This window comes from Polypterus senegalus, chromosome 1 (assembly GCF_016835505.1).
Source record: "Polypterus senegalus isolate Bchr_013 chromosome 1, ASM1683550v1, whole genome shotgun sequence".
Lineage (NCBI taxonomy): Eukaryota > Metazoa > Chordata > Cladistia > Polypteriformes > Polypteridae > Polypterus > Polypterus senegalus.
In genome coordinates, this window is record NC_053154.1 from 282377783 (window position 1) to 282400837 (window position 23055).

The following is a 23055-nucleotide window of genomic DNA, read 5'->3' on the forward strand; positions in this document are numbered from 1 at the left end:
TGAAATATTAAAATTAAAATTTAATAATTTTAAACTGCTTCAATTTAAAGATGTACAGTAAATCTAAATGTTCTTGATTGTAATAAAAATTAGGAATTTGTCATTTTTCACCCTATGATAGAGGTCTTATTAAAAAATCAAAAATAACAAAAATCATCAAAATTACTGACCTTGAAATAGTCTAAAAAGATACCCCACATGTTATGTTTGAAATTTGTGATTTTTAACCTTCTGGATGTGGCACTTGGAAGGTAAAGATCACCGATAAAGAATATCAACAATATTACAATATTCGTGATCAGCAACTTTGAAATAGCATAAAACGACTCTTCATTGCGTGACTGACATGGTGTATGCAGTGAGGTTGTCAACTGTGCAGCAGCAAAAAAGGTAATCACCAAGCACTCCTAGGTCATCCAGGATCTGTATAAACGTTTTTTATGTGAGGTGTGTGCTGTGCTCTGCTTTATGCTCATTTTAACTTTCTGTAAAACAGTTTGTGCTTTAGTTTCCTGGACTAAACTTTTGATTTGTCACTGCACCTTGGTAAAAGATAGGAATAACTTTTGGTTACAAAAAATTGACTTAGTTTAGTCTTATGCTTTATACTAGCAAAATACCCGCGCTTCACAGCAGAGAAGTAGTGTGTTAAAGAAGTTATGAAAAAGAAAAGGAAACATTTTAAAAATAACATAACCTGATTGTGAATGTAATTGTTTTCTCACTGTTATGAGTGTTGCTGTCATCAAGGATTTGATTATCATTATTTCTTTCAATCAGGTTCGTATTTGGAGGATGTGTTGTTTTGAAGTTACATTCCGTGTTTGTCAACCGTTGTAAAGATAACAGGTTTCATTCATCGAAGTGTTCACTACCCAAATCGCTACTCGTAAATGTAAGATGTTTAACAGGCATTCCCGGTATTAACTTGTGGATTTTCCTGCGAATATTTAGCGGCAGCGCGTCTATGAACTTGTGGAATCTTTTGCAAGTATTTAGCAACAGCGTCTTGTAACGGTTGTCACAAAATTTTTTATTGTGTGCCTTTAACTGTTTCTGCCGCGTGCTTCCTTTTAGAGATTATGTCCCAGTAATTAACCATCTGTGGGATATCTGTTTAAGAAGAATTGTGGGCAAACTACGTCTGTGGGTCCTTGCTAAACGTACCATGGTGTGACGTAAGGGGAACTGACTGTAAAAAGGCAAGGAGGCGCATATTTTGAACGAAAAGGGAGAAGACAGCGAAGGAGCGGAAAAATGAGAAGGAAAACTTTTTTAATAAAGAGCTAGGAAGGTGAATGGAAAGAAGCAGCCAGCAGTAAAGCAAGGAAGACTCCGTAATAAGGATGGTTGGGTGCACGTTGAAGGTGTAACAATAAGATTGTTAAGACTTATGATAATGTTCCCGCACAGAGGGTTTAGAGAGACGCACTGGGAGAAGCAAAGAATAGCGAAGCTTGTGTGACTGTTCTGCTGCTTGTATGTGTCACTCGCTTCATATTCTTTTGTTGCCTTCTCAATTGTGTAATGCATTTTTTGAACAGGTTTCATTCATCGAAGTGATCACTACCTAAATTGGTACTTGTGAATCTAAGATGTTTAATAGGCATTCACGGTATTAAATTGTGGATTTGCTTGCGAATATTTAGTGGCAGTGTGTCTATGAACGTAATTTAAACTTAAGCTTTACACCTTGCTTTCCTATTGATATGTGTACAAAGGCTTGTTCAGCGTCAGAGGGTTTCCGCAGTAGCTGCACTTATGAATAAGCTAAGCACAGTCCTTCACACTCGAATATTAACCTTATATGGGCAGGCACTCAATTACGTGGGAGGTGTGATGACGCGGGATGCAACTCCGCCTCACACGGCGACCAAGCTGCAGGCTATGGCCGTATATATGGACAAAAGTAGATTCCAGTTATGACCGTTACACGTAGAATTTCTAAATGAAACCTGCCTAACTTTTGTAAGTAAGCTGTAAGGAATGAGCCTGCCAAATTTCAACCTTCCACCTACATGGGAAGTTGGAGAATTAGTGATGAGTCAGTGAGTGAGTGAGACAGTCAGTCAGTCAGTCAGTGAGGGCTTTGCCTTTTATTAGTATAGTTTCCAAACCCCATTTAATAATATTTGTGCCATTATTTCCAAAGGCTTAACGTACAAAATCTGAATAGCTATGGATTTTATATACATTTCTTACGCCTATCTCTATATATAATCTTCATTTGGATATTGATCTTTGTTTGTCCGCAAATGAATTAGAAGAAGCACTAGATGGCAGTAGAGAGACAGCTAAAACATAGGCATTGCATTAAGAATCTCCTCCAGGCTTATACTACTGAAGACTGTAGCACTCCAGTCACACCTCAAAACACAGACATTCAAACTAAACAAATTGTTGTGCTTTAAATTAACTAAAGAGATCTTCATTTACATCTTGATCTTTGTTTGTCTGCAAATTCCATGCATGTGTGGACCACCTTCCAGTTTAGTACGTTGTTGTTACTCACGGATGTCAACAATGTGCCGGAATAACGAAAGGGGTGGTGGACAGTGTTACGCTGGTTAGCTCCTGAGGCCTTGTTAGAGAATGAGATTGCCGAAGATAAAAGGTATGTGCCTACGTAACATATGAATGAAAGAAAGACAGTGGGTAAAATGAATGACAACGTAACAGCACGTTCCGGAAATTATTATTGTTACGTTGTAGCCGGCGAGTGCTGCGTGTCTCACAGTTGTACCGTCCCTTGCTCACATGTCAGTGAAGTGATCCCTATTTATGCTTTAAAGAGCCTGGATACCTATGTGTCCCCCTTTTATAACCATTGCTCCGTGTATATTGCCTTACTCTTTGGATTGCCACAAAGCAACCTGCGAGATTGGAGAAAGATTGAGAAGAGATCGTGAGAGGAAACGACAGCGTTGTGTTAACGGACAGAAGCAGAAATGCTCCTACACCACCACATAATTACTATTTGGACAGTGATTCCGAGTAGGCCGTTCCTATCGAATCAATATCCAAGGGTTTTCTTTTGTAATTTTGTTTCCCTTATAAAAAATCATAATGCTGTGCGACGAAGGGCCCAGTTCACGACTGGCAGCCACTTTTAAACAGGGAGCCCTTCACAGACGACTTTAACACGTGCAACGTAGTTGAGCACACATGGCTAGTAGATGTATAATACAGCACAGCAATAAACAGTCAACAAAAAATGTGTGTCCAGGTTGTTGTAACAAGTGTTTATATGTATGCTGTTCATTCCTACGTAGCTTTGTCCTTAACCATGTCAGTTTTCCTTATGCTTACAGGAAAAGATGGAACACCAAAAAAAAAAAAAAAAGTAAAAAAAATTTGAAAATAAAATTTAAAACCAGCATAAATACTTTGTCACCAAAGGGTGGGCAAAATGGTACATTTTAAATATATGTTTTTAGCTAGAATAGGTACAACTGATCTATAAGTAACATTAACTAGAAAAGGCACTTGGAAAACAACTGAAATTAGAAATATTGTCTACCATGCTTCATTTACTCTCTTAACTAATATAAAGGTAGCATGCTAATTGCTAATTAAAGAAAAGGTTTTTACAGGTCTTTTCTGACTTTCAATTAATATTGAATTCCCTTAAGCAACTAAACGCATAACTATATAATGCCTGTTATCAAAAGACACACAAGGAAAGTATAATTAGATATCCTCATTAAAAATTAATCTGAACACATATGAATCCATACATATACCATTTATATACCACACACATATTGTATATATACTTTTTGCTCACGTATTAGCTGTACATAAAACATGATGTGTCACAAAAAGTCACAGACTAGGAGCAGGGAGTAAAGTATCACAACATTAAATATACAGTATAGCTCATCAAGGAAAAATATCATAGGAGAGCAACATAAATTGATTCATACCTGCCATTTTCAAGCTACAACCAATAATTTCATTTGGTCTCATTATTTCTGCTTTGCTTTTCACATCACAAGTAGGTATTTTTCCCAAAAAGTTATATAAACACAACAAAAAATTAAAAGCAAAGTCAGCAAATACTTCATTTTTAGACAACTACAGAGATTTAAAATATGTCAAACTTTATTTTTTATGAATAATGAACTTTACTTTGCACTAACTAATGTACTAAAAAACTTCAGATAAACTTACCAAAAGTAATATAATCATTAAAATACATTTTCTTCATTACATTGATGAAGAAGTGCTTTTGTCCATAATCAATGGACAATAATAAATGTACACACTTTCAACTATAAACAACCTTAACTTTAGCCACTTTGGGACAGTATATATAAAACTCTAATTGAAAAGATGATAGCCGTACAGATAGAGTGCATACTGTCTCAACAAGATGTGTTTCATATGCTTTAAAGAAAATATGAAGGTGAGGAAGTAATCTAGTAAACAACAGAGATTTAAATAATATTAACATTTTAGCACAGTAATATCACACACATTCAAGTAGATTCTTAAAATATATAAGGCTGCAATAACTGAGATGACATCAGTGGGTAACCACATCATGAAAAGACATTTGTCACTTCTTGCCCTTTTCCATGTATATTGAACAAGGAAACACTCAGACCTCCGGTCTTTATAGAAACAGATGATCATATACTTCATACAAAATACAGCGACCCATTTCACTTTGACAAAGGCACCTCTACCATTTTTCTTCCCCAATTATGCACATTACTTTCTTTTGCACTTAGAGTATGCGACTTGCATTTCCCATGAAAATGATCATTCAGCCTGTGCAACGAGGTTCACCGGCAGTAGATGTTGCCATGGTCTTTTTCCTTCCCGCCATACCACATGCACACACTGCTGTTCTTTTCTTGTTACAAGTCATATGTGGCTGTGCCACTGTTTCCCGTGACAAGGACCAGAAGCCCATGTGAGTTGTGATACACGTATCATGTCATTAGCTCTCAATTAAGACCAAGATCAAATTTCAAGGCCCAGTGGTTTGCACGTTTTTGTGTGACAGACAAAACAACCCTTAGAAATTTATATATAAAGATGTAGAAAGATCTGTCAAAACCATACACAGCTGTATGATGATTGCATATAGCGCCGAAGTTACTGCTCTTTACCATTCTCTCCTCTGCATGTCCTGGAGTACAAAAGAAACAGCATACAGCAACATGTTGGGACTGGCAGAAACACTCAATAAAACTGACTAAAAAGAAAAGCAAGTGACGGTGAGATACGAAGAAGGCAGCTTCGCCAGCGTTTGTGTGTCAGAACTCTGGGGGGGGGCGTTAGTATGCATCGTGGTACACTGCAGAGCTATAGCGCGTCTTTAGTGAAAACAGCTGTGTCAGATGGGGTTGTATGGATTGATTCTGAACACAACTGAGAGAATGAAAAGTGAATTAAAAAAAAAAAAAAAAGCTAACCTTTACAAGGATCATAAATTGCACCGGCTGTTAAAGATTGAAATCAAATGTATGCTTTTATTCTAAAATAGTAAGACTAAGAGCAGTTTACTTCTCAAAATGGAGAGGCGCAGGATCGAACTCGCAACCTCTTGATTCCAAGGCGAGAACTGATTCTATTGTACCACGGAAGCAGTTACAAGAAACAGCTGTCAATGTCGCATGTTAAGGCGGCTTTTTGTTTCTGCAGTTATATTTTTGAATAAAAGCGCAATTGTTATCTACTACTAGAATATAAAAAACGTTTCTGTTTTAACAATGTGTTGACACAGATTACTGTAGAAACGGAACAGACATGAAATGGGTGTGTTCCAAATAACGATCTATTAATTCCACTCTAAAACTTTTCTTCACTCACAGATACTCAATCAAGGCATGAGCTGAGAGAAGTTCGTGCACGTTCTAAATTGGTGGGGGGATGGAATAGCTGGCTGCTCCTAGCTTCTCTTTATCAGCACATTTAGAGGACAAAGGACGCTGGCGGAGAGGTGTGAAGGGATTTAAGAAGCAATTTAAGGTGGGACGGAATTACGAGTTTTTTCGTAGGCTCTGGTAATTCTAGTGTTAATGAGGTTGGAGGATAAGGTGAGACTTAACATGCCCAAATGCTGCAGAATCACAAGCGAACACTTTTCATGGTCAAGACATCCCAAACTAATTACACATAAATCAAACTACAGCACAAAACCTTCTTATGATGTAACACATCACATCATAATCACAAAGAATATTGTCTGAATTGTGGAGCTACTTGTTGGTAGGACTAATTGTTCCAGCAAGAGCAACATTATTGCACATGTAAAGCTTCTAAACTCTGTGTATAATACCATCATAAGAAACAATAAAAGACAAACGCTTTAATTTGCCATTTGTGTTCCATTTATGAATACATTCATTATGATTTAATTTTATTTAACAATATAGCTCTTTACAAACTGCTCTACACTGAAACATGTAACAGGCTTTGAGAGAAAAGAAATCTAATTACAATTACATGTCTTTAAATCACTTAACAAAAATACATCAGCAAAATAAAATGATGCATTTATTTTCATAAAAGATTTCATTTTACATTAGCCATATAAGGGACTGGCTATTAAGCACAAAAGATAATAGCTGCTCCTAAGATAACAGAAACTTAATCCTAGAGAGCTGCAGGCAGAATGATTCCCAGACTGTTAATGTTATTTGTCAAACTGGCAGACCCTTTCAGTTAAACACAGAAATACAAGTTACCAATAGCATTTTCCCTTATCTCTTCACGCCTTTCTCAATAACAGTCAAAAATGGCATGGAGTTTGACTCGGGCCAATAAATATGCAGAGGTTTACGCTTATTTGTTAATCTTTTCAAAACATACTGTAGTTCTATCATAAAGGATCAGAAAATGACCCGGCTGTTCTGGTTTAAATAGGAGCTCATATTTGATAATTCTGCAAACAAATAGTTCCACTAATATAATTGTCTGGTAATATATGCCTTTACTTCCTTTGCTTAATGGGAATATATACGCTTTAGATTGGTTCCTTCTCTCCAAAGTAAAGGCTATCAGGATTATAATGGCCTTTTCTCCTCTGAAAAACCTAATGGGGACCTAGAGTTCAAGCTATCTTACTCATTGAGACAAAAACATTTTACAGCAAACTCACATGGCTCTATTTGCTTCTGTGGAGATAAAAAAGGCATTTTTTTCCCTTTGGTCGAGCTAAGTGTACACGACACTAACAGCTGCTATCCATTTAAATAAGAAATGCATAGCTAAAATGTTTCATTTGCAATGCATTACAGTGAAACCGCAAAATGTATCCAAGCAAATTGGCAAGACGTAAATGATAGCTAATGAAAACATAAGCCAAAAAAGGAACAAATATAAACCTAAAAAATATAACACATATATCTTTCTGTTTTAATTCATAGGCAGGGTAGCATTGATACTGTGAATGTTGAGTTTCCATGTCTGTATTTGTGATTTCCTACTACAGATACACTAGAATGTATGCATGAAATTATAGATTTAAACCACATCCGTGTGCTTCTTTGAGTAAAGATAAATGAACTGGTGAGTTACAGGATTTGGTGCTTGTCATAACAAAACAATTCAAGTCAAGAAGTAGACTCATTGCTTTTACTTTGAATGAAAAAGGAAGAAGATGGAATTAAATTAGTAAGATTTTCATTTGTTACATTTCAAATAAACATAAACTTAAATGGGCTAGCCAAATGAATAACTCAGTTGTCTCATAGATTCAGAGTTTTGGGTTCAGGCCCAGGAGCTATTTTATGCAAGTCTGCACATTCACTCTATACAGTAGGTATAGCACAACTCCTGGTCCAGGCTTTGATCTTGTCACCTCTGGACTACAGCATCTCTCTGCTGGTAGGAATACCAGACATGGGTGAGTAAACCGCTGCCTATGATTCAAAATGCTGTGGTAGATCAGGTGTTCAACAAGCCAAGGAGGATCATAGGTCACTAAATTGGCTCCCTGTAGTGGTATGTATTAAGTTCAAATCCTTGATGTTTGCCTAGAGAGTAGTCAATGGGTCAGCACCTATATATATGGAAACACTTGTGAGATCCTATGCTTCTTCTTGACCACTCAAGTCTGCTGATGAATTGCATTTAGTGATGCCACCTCTGCCTGGTATCAAATCTCAGTCCAAACTCTCTTAATATGTAGATCCTAGCTGGTGGAATGAGATTCCAACCTGCATTTGAAGACTCTCTTGTTGTGTGAATTTCTTTCTAACAGATATTAGATACTAGGTTTTATAACTTGGAAATTGTAACTAACTGGTATTTTGTGATGATCAATTTTGTTACCTTGTCCTGTAATTCTAGTTGCCAAACATTTCTTAAGACTGATGTTTACTCAATTACGTTGACCCGTTTTGTACGTAGAATTAGATAAAAGCATCTGCTAAGCAAATAAAAGTTAAATGTTCTTTATGTATCAGTGTGAGTTTTTTCTCTAGATATTCTTGATTTCCTCCCAAATGTAACAAGCATTCAGATTATTTTAGTGGTGTCTTTAAATTAGCATGAGTGTGTATAGATGTGTCATGTAGTAAGCAATGCTCTGTACAGGATTGGTTCCTGCCTTACATTGGCACTCCCAGCGCTGGGTCGGGCTACCAGTTACCTTGAAATTGAAGGGGAAAAAAGTATGTCTGAAAATAGATAAATTCCACTTAGTCAAATTACCCAGGCTGATTCTCTGTAAAACTGACATGGTGTTAACTGACTAATGTGTAGAACACAAGTGAGGCCAGATCAGATCACTTTATTTTAAGTGTTGGGTTAATCAATGCCACTATTTTTACGTAACAGTTTGCGCTAATTGCATTATCTTTTGTTTGAGAAAAATTTCAAACGCTTAGCTGTTAATTTAAATGGACTGTTAAATTTCTTCTCAGCTTGACTTTGTCATGGTTAGTTAGATCACTTGTCATCACACTTAATTGCAGGCAACTGAAATGAATATGCTAGAGTAGTACCTGAAACATTAAAGAATGAAAAGAAAAAAAAAAAAACATTTGCGTACCAGTATAAATTGATTTCAGACAACGAATGATTAAACACTTTGAAATCAACATTAATTAGAAAAAAAATAACTATAAATGTGTGGATGCCTGCCAGGTCTAAATACTGATCACCAGAAGAAGTATTTATGCATGATAGGCACTGTAACCCGACACTCTGAGGAGGCTGTTTATTGACCAAAGACAAAAATTCTTGTCATAAAGTTCATTTACAATGCAAAAATGTATTATTTTTAACTTGAACATATTACGCCTTAAACATTGCTTGTGTTTAACTCCAAGAGTCTGGATAGAAAAAAGTAAAGGTATTGTGTACGATTTCAATTCATTAAAATTTAATTTGAAAGGACATTGAGAAAAAAGAGGGAATGTTGAAATAAATGTCCTTACCATTTGCAATGAATGGTGTATTGATGGAAAGTATTTTTAAATAATGTCAGTAGCACACCAAAACAATAGTTTATCATTTACAAAAATATCTCCTAACTGGATAAAGCTAAGCATTTGCATAAAAACAACGGCTGAAAGTTTAAAAGTGAAATATACAGTGCAAGTGTTCGCCAATCTCTTCATTGATACACCCTTATAAGAGAGCCTAGATAAATGCTGTAGTGTGTATGCGGTTATACACAGTCTGTTTCATCAAATCACTGGCAAAGATCCACTCAAATGTCTCAGAAAGGAAAAAGGAACATTAAAGATAGGATGAATACTAGACAGGACAAAAAGGTCAGTGAAAGCAGACATGCTGGCTTCCTCTCTGGTGCTGCAGGTTAAAAGTGTTCAAAGCATTACGAGAAAATTCACTGCCTTTCAAACATCAGAGAGATCAAGAGACAGCAACCCGAAGCTGTTCTGTGACACTTTATTCTTAATTATTTCCCTTTCTGTCCGCTTTTAAAAGTTCATGTTCCCTATGTGGTATAGTAGGATCATGTCCCCAGCTTTTACTGATCAAGAAATATAATTTTTAGACGTTAGATGTATCTAAGTGGGAAAATTTGCCAGTGTGAGATGAAATAAAAAATGGGAAATTATATCTCATGGACTAGATGAATGCGTTGAAAAACATGCTCACTGAAGTTTAATATGAGTTCATCTGAAGAATAAAGTACCTTTCTTTGAATGTGTTACAGAACACTTCACCTGATCTAATATATAACAACATTTTAATCAAAAACAACACATTCACCTCTTTTCAATTTTATCAAGGTAGCCAAAAATGTGCTCTTTTGTTGTATGTATATTTGTTCTCTGTTGTTGTGTATATATTTGTTCTGTGTTACCAGGCTTCACCCGGGAAATTTTATAAGACAATGGGCCTCTGTTATAGTGCTGTCAGTACTTATGATACACCTGATTAATCACGCAACTAGGTACTTTCCTGTACACAATTAATTGTAGGATTTGTTTTTTTAAATCAAAGGTAATATTACTGGCAGGCAGTGTGTTGCAGTGGTCAAGACTTTGCACTTCAAACCCCGCTAATGACACTGTTTGACCATGAGCAAATCACTGCACCTGCTGGTACTTCAATTATACAAAAAAAGAAATGCAATCAATTGTATCTCAAATGTTGAAAGTCACCTTGGATAAAGGGGTCAATCAAATTACACACATACAAACACAGTGTACATATAACTAAAATATAGATACATACACACATACACAGTATGTACACATACAAACAACAAAACATTATCAAACAAATTCAGGGACTCAAAGACACGAGCCTTTGGCAGGCAGAACCAACATTGGACTTTAACTCTTCACAGTTTACACTTTCACTCATACAGGGTCAATTTACAATACTAAATAATTTAACATGTTATTGTTTGGAACAGGTACTCGCAAGACTTCCTCATACTTGCATTCAGTCTATTCATCAATTCTCCTAATCCATTTATTCCAATACAGTGTTGAAGAAAGTCAAAACCTATTACATCAGGTGAAAGGCAGAAACCAACCCTGAACAATTTTCCCCAGTTCATCCCATGGCACAGTTATTAAAACAGTGATACAAACCAAACTAAGAGTGGCCACTAAACTTACCATGTCTTTAAGGAACAAGACAAAAATGAGTACACCAAGAAAAACAAATGACGGGAACATGCAAAACCTACAGAAAGAGCGCATTTACATGTGCTTCAATAATCCGATTATTATTATTTTCATTAAAACTTGATTTCTAAAATGCAATGTAAACCCTTATTCTGATTTGAGAAATTGGGTTACTGGTGTCTGAGACACTTGATTAACAGAGGTAATCAGATTATGTGGCCACATAAGCCCTTCACCGAGTTACTGTTAAGGGTTTTATAGTCTGTGCTTGCCCTCTGCACTTTGTTTGCTTTAAACAGACCTTCAGCAGACATAGGTAGAAGTGTCCACAAAACAAATTTATAGAGGCAAATATTTTAGCAATCACATTATACCTTCTCCTGGCTGAAATAATCTGTCTCAATATTTCAGAAATCGCTAAGCTTTTATTGATGAGCTGAATATACAGTCATTAACTCAGTAACACAATATGGAGAGCAGTAGGCTAACACATTGAAAGTAACATGCATTAACTAGTCCAATTACCTTTTAAGGTAATAAGTAACCTAAAGCATATCATACTGAAGTTAAAATACCTGCACTGTTATTACTTCAGCAGGACTGGGTGTAAGGCAAGAACCAAACATACCAGGGCCCTTGCAGGACTCAACTTCACAGTCAAGCAGGAAAAAAGTGTGCTATATGCATTCAGGTAACAGAAACCTATAAGTAAAGCACCAAATTGACATATTTATAAAACACAAGAAAATTTCACAGTGGCAGATGATAATGTTTAACTCTTTTTGGCACATTTTAATGACATTGGAATGTTTTGACAAAGGAGAACTCCTGAACTCTGTGTAAACACAGATGGTTAAGAAACCATGTTTGTGCTTTAACTTGGTTATACACCTTAACCCGATTATCCGTGCACATGTAAACGCAGTGAGTGACTGAAACAGGACTTGAAATCCATCCTGGAGATCCAACAGTGAAAGCAAAAATAGATGGCCAATAATGTCCAAGTTGAAGGCAACACCAAAACATGGCCAAGAAGGGCAGCCTCCAGAATGTAATCCTAAGTTTAAGCATTGTACGTTTTAAGAAATGAGCAGGGTCTTCAGTGTCAGAGGGTATCAATTAATGTCAAGCACCGAGTGAGGAAAAGCGTATTGTTTGCAGTGTGGCTTTCAGTCATTATGTGTGAATATGAATATAAAAGCTTCTTTCCCAGTTTAAAAACTCTTAGAGCTACATATTACTGAATTAGTTATGATATTGTTACCTGAACTTATTTACAATTTGACAGTAATATAGCTTTACATGGTCATTTATGCTTCTAACAAATCTGTTTTGATGATACAAAATTATGATTTATGTTAAGACCAAACATCTCTAATGGACTTTAATGCACATGCAGACTGGAATTAATTATTTTAAGAGTGCAATTGACAGCAGTGACACCAAATCGAAATGCCTATGCTGATATAACATTCTCTATGAGTTTGAATTACATGACAGTTTATGGATAGCATTGTATGCATGAAAGTAGACAAGTAAAAAATTGTTAGACACCATCTTCAAAGTAACTCATACCAAGCAAGGCTGAGATATATACTCAGCAAAAAAAGAAACGTCCCATTTGAGGGACTGTGTATTTCAACAATAATGTTTTAAAAATCCAAATAACTTTACAGATCTTCATTGTAAAGGGTTTAAACAATGTTTTCCATGCATGTTCAATTAACCATAATCAATTAATTAACATGCACCTGTGGAATGGTCGTTAAGACCTTAACAGCTTACAGAAAGTAGGCATTTAAGGTCACAGTTCTAAAAACGCAGGGCACTAAAGAGACTGTACGTGTTCTGAGACGTTTGTGACCCGAGGTTCCACTGTATGCTAAAAACAGAGGCATACTAAATGATTTGGAAAGTTCAATTTCTGGAAAATTGACCTCTTCATTTCTTCTTCATTCTGCAATTATCTCTACGATAACTTAAATATTGTTGCAATGGAAAAGGTGGTATTAAAATAAGCAGCACTTCTTCACCTGTTTCCAAACACTAACTTACTAGAAAAAAGTGCATGAAGGAGGCTAGTCACTTCTCTCTGAAGTGCTGAGGCTAAAAAGTATGTGTAGGGTTAATTAATTTTCTGAAGCTGCTTTAAATTCAACAAATCAACTACATATATCACCTTCTACATTTGTTGTCATTGACGTCATATTTTTTCTGTTGTTAGTTAAAGCATTATTTATCTTTTTATTTTCATGTAAAAAACATGTGCTCTGCTTCCAACAAAGCACATACCATTAAATGTTTTGCTAATGGCATATCAAGGTCTACTTTTAAAAGCATATTCATCTTATGCCTTTACATGCTTCTTTCAGCTTCTTCAGGTTTATCTGACACTGTTCTCATGTGCATTGCATTGTTATCTCCATTATAATCTATACTTTAACAACTAGTAAGTAATGTAGTCCAACTCTCAGAGTACTTGACAAATACACAACCCTTAATTTTATTCTTTAACCTTCTGCAGCAAAAATCATTCCAAGGCACTTTAGGAACATTAGGATGTACTGTAATGTTAACAGATGCAGCGCTGGCAGGCTTTCTGACTTGCTTAAGGTCACAAACTGAGAAAGTGAATGGGCAATATTCTATTCCTTAACCACTAAATAGCAGTGTCTATCAAGTAAGACCTACTAAACTGATCTCTTTTGTGTGAAACAATTTATTACCAACCAAAAAATTAATGACGGACAAAATAAAAACAACTGTTGAAACTCAAGAGTCTACCCAAAGTCAACAGACTATATATACATGTCTATAAGTTCTAAAAAAGTAAACACTGCTCACTGTATGTTACAATAAGCTCAATCCATTATATAAAAACAACACAGAAGAATACTTTTTCTGATTTTATTTCTATTATTTTATTATTTAAATATATGGTTATGGAAGTAGCATCTGTGAAGCTCAGAGGAAAAAGTTTATATTGTCTCCCTACAAAGGACTGTACTCCTGTCACCTTTAATGATGTTAAATAATAACTAATAATATTATTTATAAGGCAGACACTTTTAAACAAGTCGAATTACAAGATGAGGATACAGTGCATAATTTGAAATTTTTACAATTGGAGCAGGTCAGGTGTCTTATTACATGTTGTTTAATGTCTAGTGTCATATTCACTTTGCCGCATAGCTAGGATAAATAAAAGTAACAGGTAGCATTTGCAGGTAAAGCAAATGCTGATTAGAACATTTATTGTGTATGAAAGTACATACATAACACAAATTGCTGGTAATATTGTCAGCATTATGAATATCAATCCTTCCACTAGCAATATTAAGTGCAAACAATGCTCTGCACATTCAATGTGTACCATAATTAGTGCACAAAGTGTTTACAGAAGAGATCACTATGGATTTTACAGAGACATGACAGAGCAATAAACAACTAATTGCTAGTAAGGTCCAAGATAAAAAGATGTAGTTATGACTTAAGTGCTTGAACAATCATAAAATTTTAATCCAGCGCAGCTGCCACTATAGAAATCCCTGCTGGTGATATCCCTGATAATGTATTTGTAATTACACATTACAGGGTAATATTAATGCATGTCTGGAGAATAATGGGGGTGGGGGTGTAGGCATCACACATGTTCCAATTATAATTCTGATCTTTCTAATGAATCCTCCCCTTCCAGTTAAGTTTCATATTCTTTCCAGTACTTTCTACACTAGATTGCATTGTATATATACAAAACTGCTTAAAAGTATGACTACTTTCAATGGCTTGATGGTCCAGACTAAACAGTTTTGCTACACTTGTCTATCAGATATGGGTGGCTGTTCCACTTACCCACCAGCCCAGTACTAAAAAAGCACTGTGAAGTATATTCCTGCTGGAACAACATGCCCTCAAGCTAGAGTGAAGCATTTCTTACAATACAGTCTCCACCAAATTTGACAGTAGGTAGCATGTGTGTTCTTGGAATGTGGTGGTGTTCTTCCGCCACGCAAAGTGCTTTTTGTTATGACCAAATAACTCATTTTTTGTTTCATCAGTCCAAAGCACTTTGTTCCAAAATGAATCTGGCTTGTCTAATTGAGCATTTGCATACACCAAGTGACTCTGTTTGTGGCATGAGTGCAGAAAGGGCTTCTTTCTCATCACCCTGCCATACACGATGTTGTTTGTGCAGATTTCACTAAATTGTAGAACGATGTACAGATACACCATCAGCAGCAAGATGTTCTTACAGGTCTTTGGAGGTGTCTGTAACAATCTCACAATCCTGAGCATATGCCGCTCCTGTAGTTTTCTTGGCCTGCCAGACCTGGGTTTAACAGCAACTGTGCCTGTTGCCTTCCATTTCCTGATTACATTCCTAACAGTTGAAAATGACAGTTTAAACCTCTGAGATAGCTTTTTGTAGCCTTCCCCTAAACCATGATACTGAACAAGCTTTGTTTTCAGATCTTTTGAGAGTTGCTTTGAGGAATCCCATACTGTCACTCTTCAGAGGAGAGTCAAGGGGAAGCACAACTTGCAATCGACCACCTTAAATTTTTTCTCATGATTGGACACACCTGTCTATGAAGTTCAAGGCTTAACAAGCTAATCCAACCAATTTGGTGTTACAAGTAATCAGTATTGAGCAGTTACATGCATTCAAATCAGCAAAATTACAAGGGTATTTTTGCACAGCCAGGTTTTCACATTTGATTTCATTTCATACAACTAAATACTATTTCACTGAAAATCTTTGTTCAGAAAACACCGAAGTACTCAGATGTTCCTAGGATATGAAACTGTTATCTTTTTTGTTGAAAATAAATTATTATGCAGGCTGAGAGGGGTTCCCAAATTTTTTCATATGACTGTGGCTGTGCTGCTCTATTCCCAGTGTCCTGACAGGAAGTGAGCATGTAATGATCTGGCTGTTCTTTTATTCTCTCTCTCTTGGGCTGGTGGAACTGACTATTGCATATGGGGTGTACCAATCTCTGGTGGCATCTGTTGTCACAATTGTACCTGCAAATTTTTCTTTCTGCAAGTGTGGCTCTCTTTCTCCTTGCCTGGAGGACATCCACTGGGCTTTATCCTGTGTGCTATCCTAGTGGTGCCCTTGCAACTGGAAACCAAAATGCAGATTTGAACCCACCATTCTGGTTCCATAAAGCAGCAGAGCAAAGCTGCTATGTCATCAGTGAAGTTGACACCCCAGGATTTGTACTGCTTGAACTGGGTAGGAGCAGTTTTAGATAAGAAGTGAAATGAGAGAAGTCGCAAAGTCAAAACAGTCAGTCAAAGGTTGAAAATGTAAAATCATGAAATAAATAAGCATAACATGAATCAAAGATTGACGTCTTGACGCAGTGCCTGATTTCGTGGAAAAATATGACATATAATTAAAGTCAAATCGAGCAGACATTAAAAAAGACAAAGAGCAGAAGAAGAATTATTAGAATGGACTACCAGAATTGACTAATAAGAATGATCTTTAATAATCTGACTTTCATATAGCTGTGTTGATAACATCACATGAACATGATGCACACTTCCTATCGTCTTGCCCGGCAACTACAAAGCAACCATCAACAAAACTGGCAAAGCCTATAAGAAATCAATATGGGGCTGCAGGGGAACATAATTAATTTAACACTGTTGAAAACACTTTGAAATATAAAATATATATAACTAATGGATTCCTTAGTCTTTGAAACACCTTTCCGGATTAAGAGTCTGAAAAAATTAAAGTCAACTGCTAAATCATGAAAGAATACTTTTTTGACTGTAATAAAGATTGCATGGTCTATTTTTAATGTCCAGTAACAAATTAAAAATATACTAAAGTTCACCTGACTATTTAAGAGCTGTTCTTCATTCTTTACATTTATAGTTTTAATCTTATTGATCCTGTAACACAACTGTTTTTCCTCTATAACAATTAATTTATTCTATTAAATCACTGTATAATTTACAGATTTAAGTATATTTAAATATTATTTTGCTGTGCTTAAAGGCTCTTGTATTCTAAATAAACAACAAATAATTCTTTTACACTTACTGATTTATTTGTGATAATCACTGCTTAATTTTTGGTAGTAGACTGCTGTAATAAACTATGTGTTGCTATATTGTGTCAACAATGTTCCTGTCATGTTGACATATATTCAACCACCATCTTTAAGTGAGCAGATATATCACGCGACAGCAGACAGACAAGTATTTCTCCCCAGGGAGAAATGTCAGAAATAATGTGTTTTATATATTCATTTACGTAGAATACACATTGCACTATATTATTTTCAAACTATTATAGCTGGTTCATGATACTATGGATGACAAAGACAACTATGCCTAATAAAATTTTAATAACTCATATTAAAGTTTTTGCAATACAGACTAAACAGCAAACATTACTATGGTGTTGTCCCAGAGTTCGCAGATGAACTAAATAAGAACATGAGAGCAACCAGAATTTCATTCAACAGATCTTAAAATTGTACTGCTAAAGTAAAAAAAAATATGAGGAGAACAGGATATTTTGCACCAATTGTGATTCACTCTTTTGTCCTTTAAAGTGTTTCTAAAATATCCAATGTTTTAAAAAGCAAGGACAAAATAATAACACCTGCAGCATATTAACTACTTTTCATCTGCAGATGTTGTGCAGAAAAGGAAAAAGATTTCCTGAACTTGGACTTAAAACGCAAAGTTCGTGTTCAACCATGCTGCAATAACTGTTAAATGCCAAAAGAAAAAAATGACTGATGTAACTGCTGCTTGTGAACAAACACTGCATGGATAAATTCTTAAAAATTAGCAAATAAAATGAATACAACCAAAAGTGATTTGCAGCTAGTCAAGCATTATTTTCTAGGTGGTATTCAGCTTTCCTCCCCCCTAACAAAATGAAGCATATAACCAAAATGCAAGGACCACATGCACAATCCTAATAGAACCACTTTTATATTAACTCAACTCAGATTCTACCAGAACCTGCCAGCATCTCATTACATTTTAGACGCTGCTGCCTCGCAGTTAGGAGACCCGGGTTCGCTTCCCGGGTCCTCCCTGCGTGGAGTTTGCATGTTCTCCCCGTGTCTGCGTGGGTTTCCTCCGGGCGTTCTGGTTTCCTCCCACAATCCAAAGACATGCGGGTTAGGTGGATTGGTGATTCTAAATTGGCCCTAGTGTGTGCTTGGTGTGTTTGTGTGTGTCCTGCGGTGGGTTGGCACCCTGCCCAGGATTGGTTCCTGCCTTGTGCCCTGTGTTGGCTGGGATTGGCTCCAGCAGACCCCCGTGACCCTGTATTTGGATTCAGCGGGTTAGAAAATGGATGGATGGACACTTTATTATACCTTCTTGCTCTCAAAAGACACCAAAAGCTGTAGCTGGAAAATGACAGTTCAGAACTTTCAAGAATTGTCACCCAAAAACAAGCTGACTGCAGAAGAAAAAAAAAAATCTTAAAAGCAATTTAGATCAAAATCATAAAACTACATTTAAAATGATCAATGTCAATGATAGGCAATCAATTGTTATTAATAATTACTGAGAATATTAATCTAAAATGTTAATATATGAAAAATATCAGTAGTTAAATAATACCTCACCCATGCCCAAGAAGGTTCTAAATGACATACTGAAATCAATTAATCCTTTAGAAAATGGCAATTTTATAACCAAACTATCAAGGTACTTTTATAACAAATTTTCATTGATCAGCCTGTCTTAATAAATACTGCTGGAACTACCCTTACCCTCACCTGTACATCTGGGAAAACCCATCCAGACTCAGGAAGAATGTACAAACTGTGCATTTGTAATTATTCAGGCTAGGATTCGCATGCAGGTCTCTAATCTGTGAGGCACAATACAAACTGCCACCATATACAGATAAATAAAGGCAACCATGTGACAGCCTGAGAGTTATCCTGTTATTAGGGAAAGTTATTATTTAATTTCTTGTTTCATTCTGCAATAAACACAAAAACAAAAAACAGGTAGTAAAATTAATAAAGAACTAGCAGATACCCATCACAAATGATGAACAAAGTCATGATGAAGTCAGAGTCACTGAAGAGTGATGAATACCCAGTAGAGAAGGTGACACGGTAATGCACAAACATATTTAATTAAGTAAATTATGTTGATATTGCATTTGATTAAACAGGTAAAGCAACTAACATTAAAAAAAGTTTATATTCAAGGACCATTCATTACGTAAGTATCTGCACTACCCGACAACAGCAAATCCGTTTTATTGTTTTACTATAACATACGGTCTGTTAAAGCCTGTGCATTTATATCTGATATTTATGCATTTTTTGAATATATCATATGAATGCATATTAATTGCTAATTGTCTTTTTTAATCAATTATATCGGTTGTATCTTCTACCACGTACTATATTGTTGCTGCATGTATCCTCTCCAGTGTTACAAGCAACAAACACCTTTATTGTACAGTTAAGTATACTGTCAGTAAATTAAATGAAGTTCTTTAATTAATATTAAAACAGTGCTAATTCATAGAAGTGAGTTAAAGACAGGAAATATCTTATTGTAGTGGATTTCCTTAAAAAAAAAAAAATCACACATCTCAGCAAAAATATCTAGTGAAAAAAATGTAATTTCTCCCTTTAGTAATTTAAGAAATAAGCATTTTACATAACCACTTGTAACAAAGAAATCTGCTTTTTTTTTGCAAAGAACTAAAAATGGAGCTTAACAATATACAGTACATAAAAAGAGTTATTTAACAACAGCAGAGTAGTAACAATACTAATGAAATGACATCCGAGTGTGATATGTTATATGTTTGACATGTTGTCAGTATATTGCTTTCTGCAATGGCTTGAATTGTTTGTGAACATTTCTTGTGTGGTGACCATTGAGAAGAGAGCTATATGGACACAAATGTTCTGAATCAGAAATAAATGGAAAAAAATTCTGCAAATTAACTATGGTATATAAATATGGTAAAGTGTATTGGGAAATAAATATCTTAATGCATAACATAATCATTAGTTAATGGGACAGGAATTAGTCAAACATAATGAGAATTTCTGTGCTATCACAGAAATAATCATTTCTAGATGTCTGTAGCAAAACAGCAGCAAAATAATTCAACGTAATGAAGATAAAGATGAGGAGGGAGAGAAAAATACAAAAACCTGCACATATATCCAAAATGGAAAGAGCACCATTCTCTAATACAATAAAGCTACAAGAATTGTCCTTTATTGCACTTTTCTGGGCTTACATAAAACTTGTGCTAGTGACTTTCAATGAATGCTGAACACAGCAATTTTCAAAAGTAATTAAAGTACAAGCTGATATAAAAGTGCCCTACTGTTAGACATATCCACGAAACGACTTTACCTAATGTCCTTCTCTTCGACAATTCAATTGCATACGTATTGATCTGCAGTTGGGAAATATAAAGAATGCCTGGCATGCAGAGTATAAATAAATTTTACAAAACAAATTCTAAGCTTCACAGTTTCTAACTGTCATCCATTCATTCATTTTTTCCGAACCCACTTATCTTTTACAGGCTACCAGTGTGCCAAAGTTTGTTTACCATCAACAAAAGAATAAAAAGTAGAAAGCAAGCCTGAATTAAACACCAGTGTGTAATTTATAATTAACTGTATATACAATGATTATGTAATTACTAGGCTCACAATAGTATGAAGGGAAGCAATTAAGCAAGCAGTTAAGCCTAAAAAGTACACAATAAATACAATGCATAAACATGCTAACTGAGATTTCAGTTTTTGTCTGAAATCGAAACAAATTATGTTAGAACTGCTTCTCCATTAATAAGATCTAGTAACCAACAATCTGAGTGCAGTTAACAAAGGGTCTGTACATTTATGTAAATAAGCCAGACAGTGTGGGTCTACAGCCCAAAGCACTAGATGCAACATTCCTGAGTTGCCAAGTCAATCCCAACTCCACTGTGCAACTCTCAGTGTTTAGCTTAACCAGCCCATGACCAGTTTTAAAAATAAATGCAAAAAACTGTACTATACCTGACATTTGTTGACATAAAGATAGACTTTTAAAAATTGTTTGGTGTGGCTTGGTTTCTTATTTAATAGTATGATGATAAAGTACAGAACTTATAAAAACATGCAGCCCTGTTTTACTCACCACATAGATAAAGGCTTTGTTTTCCATTAACAGATCTTAAGAAAAACCTGTCCTTCTCAGAGAATATCCAATCAAAATCAGAATAAATTAAGAACTAAGAACCCCTACCTGCAAGGTGGAAATAAGCAATGATAAAGATATACTTGTTCAGAATTTACTTGTTCAGCCCATTAGATGCATTAACTGTTTTCTCAAACATTTAATGTTACAAGGAACTAATTACAAGTATAAACATTTTTAAATAATTTTGCATTTAATAATTCTAAGAAATAGAATTATAGAAGAAAACTGAAAACCTTTCACCTACTTCTAGTGATAATCCAGTAACAAAATATTTTGAACAAAATCATTTTAAGGTTTCTCTTCTTTTTGATTTTAAAGGCTCTGCTTGAAAAACAGAGTTCAAGAAAAGATTCAGTTTGTTTCAAAGCTTTATAAATCAAGTAAATAAACTTCTTCCCCTGCGAGGTCAGTTTTATTACAGTCTGCTACTCCAGACAGTAACTGTTTTTCCAAGATATCACTACAGATCAACTAGGAAAAGGCTTTCCAATTATCACTACAGGTGGTTTTAGTTAACACATCACAAGGTATAATTGTAAGTTGCTCTCAAGCCTCCTGAGCTGACTCCATCTTAATATCACTGTAAACCTCAAAACTAGAGGCAACCTTGAACACTTTTTGACCTCAGAAATCAGTTTCAGTTAATGTTCTCAAATGAAAATTAAACTACACATAAATTTCATTCATAAAGAAGATTACTTGTGATACAAACAGCAATCTCTACATATAATATTCTTTAACAAGAGAAACACACATCTGCTTGTGCTGCTAAATGAAAAGTAATTTTGTCATATTGTATACTGTATATTTTAAATATGAAAACTATTTTAGAATCATTGCAGTGATTCATGATGTGTTATTTCTTTTTCTTCACCTTCCAAGTGCTGCTTACCTGAATCCTTCGAAAACAGCTACCTTTAAATCTGCACACAATTTTATAAACAGTCTTAAATATGTGATTTATACTGATTGGCTAATTCATACACTGGTTCAAATTATCACACACATAGACTCTTTGACCTATACCCATAACCCACTGTGGAGGGGCCAGTCAAAATTTTAAGTCTTAATTCCCCAAAGAATGCCAGAGAAGGACATGCCGTTAAGTTCCTAGTTGCATTTGGTTGGTCTCTTGCTGCACAGCTTCCCACTTATAGAGTTGCTATATCTTTTTGTAGCATGGTGACCAGAGCTGTATACAATAGCAGATGTAGCCTCACTAATAAATTATGAGATACGAGAACAATACCCTTTGATTTATATTCATCAGCATACACAAGACAACCAAATATTTTATCTGACTTTTTAATGACTTTGGTTCATTACGTAGGCTATACAAAATACAGTACTGTGTCGATACGAACCTTAAAACCTTTTATAGAAAATGCTGCCTATATGACAGTACCACTGTCTCCAATTTTTTTTTTATTAATATTTCTTTTGTTGGTGTGTAGCTGTTTACACTTTTTTGCAATAAACTATACCTCCCTAGTGCCACCAAGCTTTGCAGATAGTCTAGATATGGTTTGGCTCTTCAGCATCTGCTTTCTCTACAAGTTTAGTGTCATTTGCAAACTTCTCAAGTGTACCGACTACAGCAGATAAATAGGAAGATAATTTGGAAATCCCAAGGGGAAAGTGCAGTGTTACATCAATCAATACACAGAATCTACATATAAACACAGTAAACAAAATAAAATAAATCTAATGACAGCTGGTTGGCAATTCCTCCCATACTACTCTCTGAAGGTACATGTAT

At 35.4% G+C, this 23055-nt stretch overlaps 1 protein-coding gene across 1 annotated transcript in view; it reads right to left on the bottom strand.

Annotated features, from left to right (window-relative positions):
* Positions 1–23055, bottom strand: part of atrnl1b (attractin-like 1b) — a 1075952-nt gene that overhangs the window by 780541 nt on the left and 272356 nt on the right. The gene's annotated exons all lie outside the window — the stretch shown is intronic.